This window comes from Hemiscyllium ocellatum, chromosome 36, assembly GCF_020745735.1.
Source record: "Hemiscyllium ocellatum isolate sHemOce1 chromosome 36, sHemOce1.pat.X.cur, whole genome shotgun sequence".
NCBI classification, from domain to species: Eukaryota; Metazoa; Chordata; class Chondrichthyes; order Orectolobiformes; family Hemiscylliidae; genus Hemiscyllium; species Hemiscyllium ocellatum.
The window spans coordinates 23,835,150-23,849,368 of record NC_083436.1 but is presented as its reverse complement, the minus strand read 5'-3'; positions in this window follow the sequence as shown (position 1 = coordinate 23,849,368).

Here is a 14,219-nt window from a genome sequence, read left to right as displayed (position 1 = left end):
TCTGATCTCCAGCATCTGCAGTCCTCATTTTCTCCTCCCATCATTGAGCCATATTGTCCACATTTTCTTCCTGTGAAAGGAGGGATAATTTGGAACAATATCAGCTAGCAGGCTCCACCCCCTCAGTCTGTTTCAAGGAGCAGAATTTATTATTAAAGCATGCAAACACACAGCAAAATCGCTGAGTCAAATTCAGAAGGCATGAAAATTTATGTCAAAGTTGTCAGCCTGAATGCAGAATAGCAAATCAAATAGATTGATGCCCGTGACAAGCTGAAATTCCGCACTGGTGACTCTGAATTAGGCCGACTTTTGTCAGCGTGTCATATGCCATGTTGATTTTTTCCAGAGTTAAGTCACAGCATATTTCAAAACCTTTTACAAGATCAGGACATTGTAAGGTGTGAGCAAATAGAATGAAGACATTTTTCAGACATTTACGGCTTTACAATGTTTTCACTTTGGATTTGTCAACATGAAGTGAATTGAGTAAATATAAAAGGTCGACAAATTGGGTTACATAAACTACCTCAATGTTCCATTTAACAAATTTGTGATTGGTTCCCAAGGATTCAAACTCATCAGGATTTTAATGCAGAAAAAAATCTTGATTTTCTTAAGATTAATAACGAATAGTTTGGACTGAATAATCACAGTTTAATTCAATAGTTGATCTGACATTGCACTTTGCTTTTCTGATCTACAATGTAAAAGCTATATGAATTCTGAAATGAAATTGCAGCTTTAGAATAATCTTTTTGTTCTTTTCTCATTAAATAAGACGTATTTTCATTTTAATTTTGATCAGAATTAAAATCGGATTCATAACAGCTTACAATAAAAGTGACATCATGACTGTAAAAAATTATACTGAGATGCCTTCATGATACAAATAGTATTGTTTGATGAATCTCAGGAGCAAAAAGTTTGTTTTCCAGAGCTCTAGTAGATCAACGGCCTGTAAAAGACTTAGGAGCATGTATCAAACTCAGAGAAGCCTCTTGTCTCTAGCTTCTGGTGGGTTCAACATTTTTTACACGTCTGAAAGTGAGGTCAGAGGAATTTCAATTTCACATTTTTTAACGTCGAAAATGAACTGTCATAAATGAAATGCTTGTTCATCTTCCAATGTATAGTTTACAAAAAGAAGCCACAGAAGTGAATCAATTTTTTTTCCTTTAAAGATGCAAGTTATACCTGTTGACCCTCTGTACTGCTGACCATGCTGTGATTGGCATGTCAACTCAGTTAAAAATTAACTGCAAGTTATACAGTGCAAATTCCTTGTTAAATGGGAACATGGTGTTGGGGCATACTTAGTAATTAGAGCTCAATCTTTCCATCAGCCAATTAACAGAAGTTAGACTGCTGATTGAAGGAGGAAGGATGAAGGATGATCACATAGCATTGCCCTTTGATGTGAAGGGCACTGCTCGTCACAGGCTACTCGGGTGTTTCTTCCTGGTGGTGGAAATTTTAATAAAGATTCATGCACCTTGTGTCTTTCACTGTCTCACACCTGCATCATACAGCATGGGTGAAAGAAAAAAAAGACAGAGCCAGAGGTTCTGAGGGAAAAAAGGAACAGGGATGTCACACAGCATGTTCACCATGGGAGCTGGCTCTGAGGGAGCACGATCAGTGGCAAAGCCTCTCCACATGTAAATAAAGGGTGACTTGGTGATTGGATACCTGCCTCTATAAAGTTATTTCAGTAGGGACTTGTTATTTCTAGTAAAATTGTGGCAGGAGAAAATGGCCAATAAATTGTGGCCTTTTAGGTTTATTTTCTGACCAGGACTGATCAGGAGAAAGACAGCTGGGACCAAAAACTAAACATTAAAAAAAAAGAGAAAAAAGAAGAAAAAAAAAGAAAAGAAAAAAAAATGAAGGAGGAAGGAAGGAGGAAGAATCAACGGCCTGCCTCCACCACCGCTGCCTGGGACTCGCCTCGCCCCCTCCCCAGGACCTCCACCACTGCCACTGCTGGACTCAATTTTGGGGCTGCCTAGGACCTGCCTTGGTGACCCTCCCCAACAGGTCTGCCAGCCCACTGCCACGACCAAGAGCCTACCTGGGACTCGCCCGAGGCCTGCCTCCACCACTGCTGTTGCCTGAGGCTGGTTTCCACCGTCGCTGCCTGGGACTCTCCTCGGGTGACCGGCCTTGGACACATCCCAGTACCTCCGCCACTGCTACTGCCAGGGGCCCACCTCCACCAGCAGAGTATGGCAAGCCCGAAGGTCACGGTGCCCAGCCACACCTACGCCGGGGTAGCCACTGCCTTAGACTCGGCTGTCCCAACCCCGGCCGCAACCGCAACCCCCTTCAGACACCTGACTAAATGCCTTGGGGGAAAAGGCCTATCCCCATCCCAACATGACCATCGAGGCCTGCAGTAAGGCCAGGCTAGTGTGGTCGGCCCACTGGCCATCATCGCTGCGGCCCGCATGTATGGGAAGGCCGTGTTCTTCCTGAGGACTGAGCAGGCGGTCCACCTGGCCGTGGAGATGGGGCTCACTGTGGGCGGGACACATTTGCCCATCAACCCTTTGGAGGTCACGGCCCAGAGGGTCGTGATCTCCAACGTCCTGCCCTTCATTTCCAGTGAGCTCCTTCTTCCCCATCTCAACAACTTGGGGAAGATCCGGTCAGGTGTCCAACCGCTCCTGCTCGGTCTTAAGGACCCCGCCCTCCATCACATATACTCCTTCCGACACCAGGTATTCATTTGCCTGGCCCGGGAGGTCACAGAGGGCTCATTCACCGTCCTCCACGAGGGAACAGCCTACCACACCTTCTGGACAGCGTGCGGTGCCACCTGTGCCACGAGGTGGGGCATATTAGAAAGAACTACCCGACCCAGAAGGCTGCCTAGCCCACACCAACGGCTGAGTGGGGCACTGCCGCACCCACTCCCCCTCCCCTGAAGTCAACACCACAAGCCCCACATCAGGAGCTAATCTGGAGGCACCCAATGCCTCAGCCTCTGGCAGGGAGGGGGATGAGCGTCCGACCAGACGGAAGGCACCCAGGAAGATGCAACACATCAAGCCTGCCCACAGGGAGACCACCCTAGCTCCATCCCCATCCACCTAGCCCACGACCTGCCCTGCCCCAGCACAACAATGCCCCTGCGGCCGTGCCAGCGTCACCCCAGCACAGGAACCCTGACCCCCAGACGCCCAAACCCGTACCTGATCCTGGCCCCACTGACCCTGACCCCGACCCCCCCATTAGAGAATGCCATGCCCTGCCATCCCCTGGCACTAACCTGGGGGGAACCACCACTGCCTTACCTCCTGCAGCGACCATGTCTCTGAGCCCCAAAGAGGAAACTGGATCCCTGTTCTGCCTTGCCTGTCATCACCTGATAAACCAGGGTGGGGCAGGAAGTGACATGGCTGACCCTCTGCACCCTGGCCACACCCCCTATCTTCCCCCAGCCAATCATATTCTGGGAAAAGCTGGTGGGTGGGACCTTGGACCCCATGACCACCAAGGCGGGGGGGGGGCCCATAAATTCCCCCCTGCCTCTCTGGAGAAGAGGCACTGGCATTTGGAGGGGAGAGATATGCCTGCAGCATGCTGGCAGCACTGCTCCTCTCCAGGGGATGAACCAACAGTGCATCTTCACTGTACTGCACCATGGCCTGACCTGCCCAAGCCCCCAGGGGTGACAGCCAGGCCTTCTACTGCCATAACTCCTCCAGCCCCTGGGGAGGATTTTAATAACTACATGGGCCGTGGTGCAGATGACAGTATTGTATTCTCTGCTGGGTTGTTGAGTGATGGAGGCAAAGAAGGTGTTATCCTTGCTCCTCCGTCCCAGACTTTTTTCTGGGGGCCTGGGCCCTGGGAGAGGACCTTTTCCCCGAGGAACCGGGCGTCCCGGTGTCGGGAGAGGAGCGGGGCCCTGAGCATCTGCCCCCTGATGACCTGGACTCGGGGTGTTGTGGGAAGGAGTGTGCTGAGAAAGGTACTGCTGGTGACCCTAGAGGTGGGGTCACTGGAGGTTTGAGGCCAGTTGGTGGTGCTGGACCAGCCCCCATCCTCTTGGTGGGGGAGGGGTCGGTGACCGAGGGCGACCTCCTGGAGGAGGGTTCGGGGTCGGTGGCGGATACCGGGGATGATGTGGAGTCCATCTCCAGTGACATTTTCGAGTCCCAGGTGCCCCCTCACCGATTTTCCCCTCATCCCCCTCAAGGAACTCCGGGAGTTTATTGAGGAAACTCGGAGTCACCGGGATAGAGCCCAACTGGTGCTCCTTTGAAAGAGTTTATTGGTTGGCCCACGCTGTGTGCCAGGTGCTCTGGCTCGACGCGAACATGCGAAAGCATATCAGGAACTTCCTGAGAGCACTCCTGGTGAGGGTGAGGGACTTCTGTGCCCCTCTATTGTCCTCCCAGTAAATATGTATGTATAGTTTTTTTAAACTGTACTGGTGGTGGTTGCACTATGCTTCCGACATGGAGACAACTATAGCCAGCCTCAACAGCAACGGCAGCAGGGAGTCACAGCGCAGATTCCAGACCCTCTCGGTCCTTCGGGACAGGAGGTATGCGGTGTGCTTTCTGCAAGAAACCCACACTACCCCGGGAGACGAAGCCATCCACCTCCTGGAGTGGCGAGGGCGGGTGGGTGCCTACATGAGTCACCTCACCCACAGATCTGGCGGGGTGGCTATCTTGTTGGCCCCGCATTTTCAGCCGAAATCTTGGGGGTCAGGGAGCCCGTGCCAGGCTGGGGGATGCGGTGCTTCACTTGGTGAACGTCTACGCTTCCCTGGCCAGGCCGAGGCAAGCGAGCTTCTTCGGAGAAGTGTCCGCTCACCTTGCTTCCATCGACGAGAGCCAGTGCGTCGTCCTCGGGGGAGATTTTAACTGTGTCCTCGAGGACAGGGACCACAGTGGTGCCCGCACCGGTTGGGCGTCGGGGAGGAGGTTGGGGGACTTCAACCTGGTGGACGTCTGGCGGAATCTCCATCCTGACTCCATCGCCCTCACCTTCATGAGGTCTGGGGTCAGAGCGTCCAGAATCGACCGCCTGTACGTTTCGCAGGCATACGCCTCCTGTTTTCCGACGGCCTCCATGCGGCAGGTGTCGTGCACGGACCATCACCTGGTGTGGGCGGAACTCCTTCCATTTGGCGCCAGGCTCGGATCCGTGTGCTGGCACTTTAACAACCTGCTACTGGAGGACGAGCGGTTCCGGGACTAGTTTCGTCGTTTCTGGGCCGGCTGGAGAAGGAAGCGGGGAAGCTTCCCCTCCCTGAGGCTATGGTGGGACGTGGGCAAGGCTCACGTCCACGTCTTCTGTCAGGAGTATGCGAGGGGGTCGACAAACAGGCGGAAATCCAGGATTGGGGAGTTGGAGAGGGAGATGCTCGACCTGGAGTCACGACTCGGTCAGCCCGACGCGGACCCGGCCCTATACGGGGTGTACAAAGATAAGAAGGCCGTGCTCCGGGACCTGCAGCTCGTACGTGAGGTTGCGGATCCAGCTCCTCCAGGACTTGAACCGTGTCTCCCCCTTCTTCTACTCGCTGGAAATAAGGCATTGCACCCGTCAGCAGCTCCTTGTGCTGCTGGCCGTGACAGGTCCCTCGTCTCAGATCCGGAGGGTATCAGGGCCCACGTCCAAATCTGTTACACGGCTCTCTTCTCTCCAGACCCGTCCAGCGAGGATGCTCGCAGAGTTCTGTGGGAGGACCTGCCGCAGCTCGGCTCGGAGGACGCCAGAAAGCTCGACCCTCCCGTCACTTTAGAGGAGCTGACCGGCGCCCTCGACTGGCTCTCGAGGGGCAAATCCCTGGGGCTGGACAGGCTGACAGTGGAGTTCTTCAGGGTGTTCTGGGACGTCCTGGGGCGTGACTATGCACAGGTCCTGGGGGAGTGTCTAAATGCCGGAGAGCTGCCCCTTTCTTGGCGCAGGGCGGTCATCGTCCTGCTGCCAAAGAAGGGGGACCTTCGTTCTTTGAAAAACTAGTGTCCGGTCTCAGGAATCTGCACCTCCGATAGCCACTCTAACCCGTGAGTATGGAGGGGAGGGCCGTGGTGACGAGGGTGACCAGGGTTGGGGATGTGCTGGGTGCCGGGGGCCTGGGCTGGTTGCTGCCGCAGGACATAATGAGCAGGGCAGCACTAGACATCGGATATGTGGCCACTGCCATCTGACGCCTTTAAAATGGCGGTGCTCGGACCCAATGTAGTGCACCCGTTGGACGGTCAGGTGTGCGGTGGGATCCTGTCTGTGCTCACCGCAGCCCGGATGGAATTTCACATTGGCCCCAAGGTCCTATACTTCTTGCGGGAGCCTGTGTCCCACAACCTGAGCCACCACTGGAATTTTAGTTTTTTCTTTCAGGGGGTGATAAGGCAGGTCCTGTACAGACTGCTGCTGCACACCGTCCACCTCTTCTCCCTCAACCACTGTCCGGACACGCCTTGGTGTGCCCATTTGCCACTGGGTGGTGGGGATCCCCAGTGGAGGGCTCACTATGCGGGAGTCCTCCCCCTTTTTCTCTCAGGGATCTGGGGTGGAGGGTGCTGCACGCAGCGGTCCCCTGCAACCGCAGATTGTGGTGGTTTGTGGACTCCCAGCCCAACTGCTGGTGCTGTGGAGTCCGTGGACCATGTGTATATTGGATGCGGGCATTTGCACTCCCTTTTGACTTTCTTAAAAGCTGCCTCCTCTGCTTTTGGTTGCACTTCAGTCCCACGCTCCTGATCTTTGGGCACCCGGTACAGAGGAGGGAGGGCAGGTCTGAAGACCTCATGGGTCTGCTCCTGGGCCTAGCCAAACTGGCCATAAACGGGTCCAGGCAGCAGGCTGTGGAGGGGGTCGTTAGGGCCGACTGCCTGCCCCTCTTCCGCGGTTACGTTAGAGCCTGGGTGTCCTTGGAGAAGGAGTACACGGTGTCCACCAACACGCCGGAGTTGTTCAGGGAGAGGTGGGCGCCGCAGGGAGTGGAGTGCATCATTTCCCCCTCAACTCTATTTTGATTTAGTCCCTGCCCTCCCCTTCACTGTTTGATCACACGACATTGCCCTTTGATGTGAAGGGCACTACCTGTCACAGGCCACTTGGGTGCTTTCCTATCATCCTGGTGGTGGAAATTGAATAAAGATTTGTGCACTTTGTGTCTCACACCTGCACACACCATGGGTGCTGGGGAAAAAATAAGCACTACCACAGTTAGGTGGTAGTGTGGGGCTTAGCGAGGAGAAAAGGAAAAAAAAGAAAGAGGAAAAACAAATAAATAAAGACCTTCATGACAGAAGTGTCAGAGTTTCTGTTCATTCTGAGAGCTGACTCTGAGGGAGCTGTAGGAAAAGAGGGGAAAAAAACAGTCTCATCTCGTGATTTACAGGTTCTTCCTTTGTCAAAATATTCATTTATTTTTATTTCTCATTATTTGAAAGTTTTCTGAGCCATGCATTCCAATAAGGTAAGAAAATAAGGACTGGGAGCAGGTGTAGGCCATCTGGCCCATCAAGCCTGCTCTGCCTTTCAATAAGAGCATGGCTGATCTCTTCATGGACTCAGCTCCATTTACCTGCCCACTCACCATTACCCTGAATTCTTACTGTTCAAAAATCTCCCTATCTTTTCCCGAAAGATGTTCAACGAGGTAGACTCAACTGCTTCACTAGGCAGGAAATTCCTTTGGGTAAAGAAGTTCCTCCTCAACTCAACAAAGCAAAGTCAATCAAGTCAATGCTTAGCTTAATATTACTAGATATTTCTTCCCCGCTCAGACAATAACAAGTGAATCATCGCCATAGGTGACCCTGTGCCTCTTTTGATGTGACCTTTCATCTGTCTGTGCAGTAAGTTCCAAAGAAGTTGAAAAGATGAACTTGCACCAAATCTAGAAACATTCTTCATTTGATCCCAATAATTAAAACACACTTCCTATTAATGTGTTTTAAAATCCCCAGTCATCAACCCGAAACGCTCATTTAGAACTCGCTTAAGCACATCCAATAATGTTCAATTGCAGTCCATCTGCATTAGTTCATGGTTTAAAAAAAACTGTGGGACAATTCTCAACAGTCAGATATGCCAGGATTTTACATGATCAATCCAGCACATAAAGTGACGTGGGAGAGTAGGTGCATGGTCAGAAAGCTTTCTGCAGATTCATTAGTGGCTGAATAACTTAATATGTCTCAATAGGGCAGTAAGAACATTATTGAAACAAGAAGAAAGGGAATAATTATTCTGGTTTTATTTTGTGGACATCTTACTTTCCTTTCAATCAGTTCTCAAACATTTCAATAGATACATGTGGCAGCAAATCGTCAAGATGCTAAATGACATGACACAAATCTTCAGTTAAAAAGTTTCAGCCTTGGCTCATACAAACCCACTGAGGTCATGAGTTAGAACCTATGTTACAGATGATAATATTAGATTTTTTTTAAGTTACTAACCAGTATTCATCCTGCCAATTAAATTGGAAGCACTATTGATGCTTAGGATGAGACAAAAAAAAACTCTTCAGAGCTTCCAAAAGAAGAAAGCATGCACAAAGTTGAGGGAACAAAACCTCAAATGAACTGGGGGAATGCAAGGGCAATTCAAACCCGTCAATCTGTCATAATTTGGGTCAAGTATTTGATTGTTGGAATCGTACATCATCTAAGTAAATAGATTTGATTTCACTTCAGTCATGGATGCATGGTTACCGAGCGAAGGGTGGTTATCATGGTTTTTTTTCTCTGTTGCTATGCCAACGATACAACAAAAGGTCATTTACTCCAGTTTACTTGGTGATATTCACATAGGTCCCTCTTTTAATACTCTATGACTTTTACAGTTGATTATATTAAAACAGTACAAATGCCACCATGGGTTGTGAAGTAATTACATTTTATTCATTTTGGCCAGTCGAATATTTCAATTGATATCGTTAAACATGATTCAAGTCAGTGGACAGAATTTTCTCATTTTCAGTAAAAGCATTTTGGCAAGTGAGATTGACGGCACCCAGTCAGCTTTAGTCAAACTGATTTTTCTGACATGTTGTTTCACTCTCCACCTTATCGGTTATGCAACTGGGCTGCTGGGTACCTTTCTCAGAGAATCACAACACCAGAGGGATGGAAATGCTCACCACTGTCAGGACCTGGCAGCTTTCTTGTCTCTGGCACCATATTTCATTTGGCTTCACTGCAGGAAACAGAGGGTGATGTTTGAGCGTTGGTTTTGTTATGGAAACTTGTGGTGTGCCACAGGCCCTTTGATTTTCGAAGGGCACAATAATGATCTCAGCATGAATATGGGAAGTCTGATTGATTAAATTCATAGACTACATGATAATTGGCAGAGTGCAAAATAGTGAGGAGGAAAGCCTTAGGCTACAAGATGACAGATTCACTGGCCAGATAGACAGGATGGTAACAAAAGGAATGTAATCCTGAACAGTGTGAGAGTATGCATTTTGGGAGGTTAGATGAAGCAAGGCAGTACACAAAGGGTGGCAGAACCTCAGAGGTACAGACGATCAGAGGCACCTTGTGATTCCTGATGAAGGGCTTATGCTCGAAACGTCGAATTCCCTATTCCTGAGATGCTGCCTAACCTGCTGTGCTTTAACCAGCAACACATTTTCAGATGTCCATGTACATGTAAAGGTTAGCAGGAAAGATAAATTTTGTGGTTAATAAAGCCTATGGGATACCTTCATTTATTAATTAAGACATTGAATAGAAGAACAAGGAGGTTATGATGAAAAAAAGGACCAGAAGTTGCTTAGCAGATCTTGATCATCTCTGGGGAGAATGCAAAGTTAACATTTTGCGTGCAGTGACTTTTCAGCAAAACTGTTCAGAACAAGAGATATAGAGGAGTTTTAAGGGAAAATATTTTCACCAGAAAGAAGGCTCTACCTGGAATGCATTGCTTGAAAGGTAGTGGTGGGAGTAACCACAACATTTAAAGCAATAACATACAAGTTTAAGAGTGAAGTGCTAGAAAATGAGATTAGAGTAGATAGGTGCTTGATGAACCAAATGGCCTCTTGCCATGCTATAAAACACTATGACTCTGACTCTATGACTGACTTAAATAGCTTCATTCCAACTCTCTATTCCAGCTTTGAATAAGCATCACTTCATGGTTCATCACTGCATCGCCGCTATATTAGGAAAAGGTTTGATGGCTTTTATAAATTGCATTCGGATGAGTCAATCAACAAAGGAATTGTTTGGGAGGAGGGAAGAATTATTCAGAATTTGCTCAGGATTTGAAGACTGGCACTTATGTGTGAGTCCCATTATTGTCAGCGGCTAATAGCTCCATGAGGTTCTTTCTAAACTGGCCCAAGAACGTAACTCAGCATCACAGAATTGTTAAATGTGCAGAAAGTCAGCATTCAGCCCATCATGCCTGCACCAGCACCTCAAACGAATATCATTACCATGTGCTAATTTATTGATTTTCTCTTCATTTCTTTGGACACTATTTTTATCCAGGTAATCACCCTGAGCTCCAATCTCAGAAGAGTCTCACTATTTGAACACTAAAGGAATCATGAACAGATGATGAGAGTTTTGAATCATTTATTTTCTACAAGGTCTGATTCATTAAGTACCAGAGGCGAGTAGTGAAAGTTCCCCTGCATCAAGGACTCTGGGGGCAGAAGTCTTGCCTGCCAAGGACTGCTGGGTGATTAGAAGCTGGCAGCTCTTCTTGTGTGCAGCAGCACCCCCTGGAGGTGGTGCTGGCATAGCATCTGGAACAACAAGGGACACACTGCAAATGGTGGGATTAGATTAGGTTAGATTTCCTACAGTGTGGAAACAGGCCTTTCAGCCCAACAAGTCCACACTGACCCTCCAAAGAGCAACCCACCCAGACCCATCCCCCTACATTCACCTCTGACTAATGCACCTATGGACAATTTAGCATGGCCAATTCACCTAACCTGCACATCTTTGGACTGTGGGAGGAATCTGGAGCACCCGGAGGAAACATACGCAGACACTGGGAGAATGTGCAACCCCCACACAGACAGTTGCCCGAGGCAGGAATTGAACCTGGGTCTCTGGCGCTGTGAGGCAGCAATGCTAACCACTGAGCCATCGTACTGCCCAGATGGATGGAGGGGTTGCAAGGAGTGCTCAGTAAGCAAGGGCAAGGTGTGTGCTTTCAGTGACTCTTCTGTTCCCAATTCCAGCTCTCTACATCCAGCACTGAGTACCACTGGTTGAGGGACCCCCTCTGGGATCTCGCAAGCAAACACACCAGGATTTACCTGTTACGTTCCTCACATGGCAAGCTCCTTGCCCACTGCTGGGTTAACATCGACAGCAACAGGATGAGGTCTTTAAGTGATTATTAATTGCTTTCATACAGTAATCAATTGTGAGGAATTCAACACAAGTTTCTCCCCAGATGTTCCTGGGGAGAGATCACATGGTGTCGACCAACACCCTTGAAGTGTTCGGGGACAGGTGGGCACCATGGGTGTGGGGTATTTTATTTCCCCCTCCGATTCTATTTTGATTTAGTCTCTGCCCTCCCCATCACTTTTTTGATCACCTAGGCGCTGCCCTTTGTTGGGAAGGCCACTGCTTGCCATTGGGCACTTGAGTGTTGCTTTTCTTCCTAGTAGTGGAATAGGAATAAAAGATTTCTGCACTCATTCTTCACTGTGTCCTACACCTGCAAACATATGACATGGGCGCAGGAGCAAATAAGCATTACCATTGCTAGGCGGTAGTGTGGGAGATGGAAAAAAAAACATATAATTAGGACATTAGAATCTCTGAAAAAAAAACACTAGTTTCTCCAGTTATTGGTCTCATTACAATATAGAATTAACTAAGCCACTACCTGAATGAATGATCCAAAGGTTACAAGTCAGCAGAACATCAGCTGCTCAGCAATTAACCTCAGGCAGCTTGTAGACCACAGGTGAGAATTGAGCAAAATGTAGGACCAGGGGTTGACTGGGCATTGAGTAATTTGGGAAGAATCCAGGGCATGAGAAGTGTACACTTTTTCTGAGCCATCTCTCCTAGTGATCAGACTTTGGCCTATTTCAGGTCAGAGGGAAAGCTGCTGTTGTTTCCTTAATCAGTAAATGTAGCTTTCTCGATCTACACCACAGGGATTCAATCTGCATATCTGCATGTTTAACAAAAAATAATGCTCAGCACCAGGCTTGTGTTCTTGCTGCCTGCAATTTAAAGTCAACACTGATTTGTAATGGGAGCAAACTCCTTACTCTCCAATTTAAGAGTTCTTCTGTCCAATTTACAGCATGCAAATGGCGAAAAACAATTCCCCTCAAAGTATGCAGAAACATAACACTGAGAGTATGGTCTGCTCAACTCTGCAATGGTTAGTTGCATGACAATTCCATCAGCTCTCGGTTTGACCTGCCAACATTCCCTTTCCGCCCTCAGGGCAACGCTAGTGCAGTGGTAATGTTATTGGATTAGCTACCCAAAAGCCCAGACTAATGTCGGCGATTCGAATTCAAATCCCACCTCAGCTGTTAGGGGAATTCAAATCTAATTAATTATCAAATCTGAAAGAAGAAGCTAGTCTCTAGAATAAGGTTTGCTGCTGTATGGTCATGCCAGTTCACAACATTGATTCGATTGCTGCTTGTGATGAAGGTTGCTGATACCATTCTCTTTGCGGGGAGGAGAGGGAGGGCAGATCAGAAGATAGCTTTCATCAGCTCATCCAAGCAATGTACCATGGACAGAGTCATCGTGTCTGACTGTCTGCCCTCCTCTCTGTGCTCAGGTGTATATGTAGATGGAACATGCAGAGTTCACTGGCACAATAGATACCTTCAGGGACCAGTGGTCTCTGCAAGAGCTGGGTTGTGGCATTATCCCAAGAGATGACATTCTAATTTAACTTTGCTAAGTTTTTGTCACAGTTCTGTAAGCTTCAGTTGACCGTTTTGATTTTTGTTTTGGTTTCAGTGCCCCACCTGTTGTCGAACTTGTTTAAATTTTATTTAAAAGAGTAGAAATGACCAGATCCTGTTTGATCTAGTGTGGTAGAGGAAAATCACTTCCTGTTTTAATTACAAGTCTCTTGCAATTAAGAGGATACAGTTTATTTACATGTTGATAACTGCTTACAGGTTACATTGATATAAGAAGCATTGTTAAAGAGACTTTGAGGAGGACCAGATGTAAAGTCTCACTTCATTGAAATTTGAAACATTTCTATTTACAATTCCATATGCCACCATCATAATAAATCCTCACCTGCCCAGTATTAGTCCTTTCATACCTGACTAAAACAGTCATGGCACCACTGATTGCTCATAAGAACCTATATGGTTTCTGACTTTTATAATGGACAAAGTGCACATGCCCTCTTACTCATTGTGATTGGTATATTTTCATTTGGAAAAAGGTATGTGTTTACTCATTCTCTGTGAATCCCAGTTAAATATATTCAATCACAAGGTTTTGTGAGTTGAAAAAGAAATATATTTATTCTCAGTCACTTACACACACACACACACACACACACACACACACACACACACACACACACACACACACACACACACACACACACACACACACACACCATCTGGTTTATAGAGTCACACAGAACTACAGCAAGGAAACAGGACCTTCAGTCTAACTTGTCCATGCCGACCTGATAACCTAATTTAGTCCCATTTGCCAGCACTTAGCCCATGTTCCTGTAAACCCTTCCTATTCATAGACCCATCCAGATGCTGCTTAAATGCTGCAATTGTACTACCAGCCTCCACAACTTCCTCTGGGAGCTCATTCCATACACATAAGACCATAAGATCATAAGACATAGGAGTGGAAGTAAGGCCATTCGGCCCATCGAGTCCACTCCGCCATTCAATCATGGCTGATAGGCATTTCAACTCCACTTACCAGCGTTCTCCCCATAGCCCTTAATTCCTCGAGACAACAGGAATCTATCAATCTCGGCCTTGAAGACATTTAGCGTCCCGGCCTCCACTGCACTCTGTGGCAATGAATTCCACAGGCCCACCACCCTCTGGCTGAAGAAATGTCTCCGCATTTCTGTTCTGAATTGACCCCCTCTAATTCTAAGGCTGTGTCCACGGGTCCTAGTCTCCTCACCTAATGGAAACAATTTCCTAGCGTCCATCCTTTCCAAGCCATGTATTACACAGACCACCCTCTGCATGAAAAACATTGTCCCTTAAGTTTTTTTTATATCTTTCC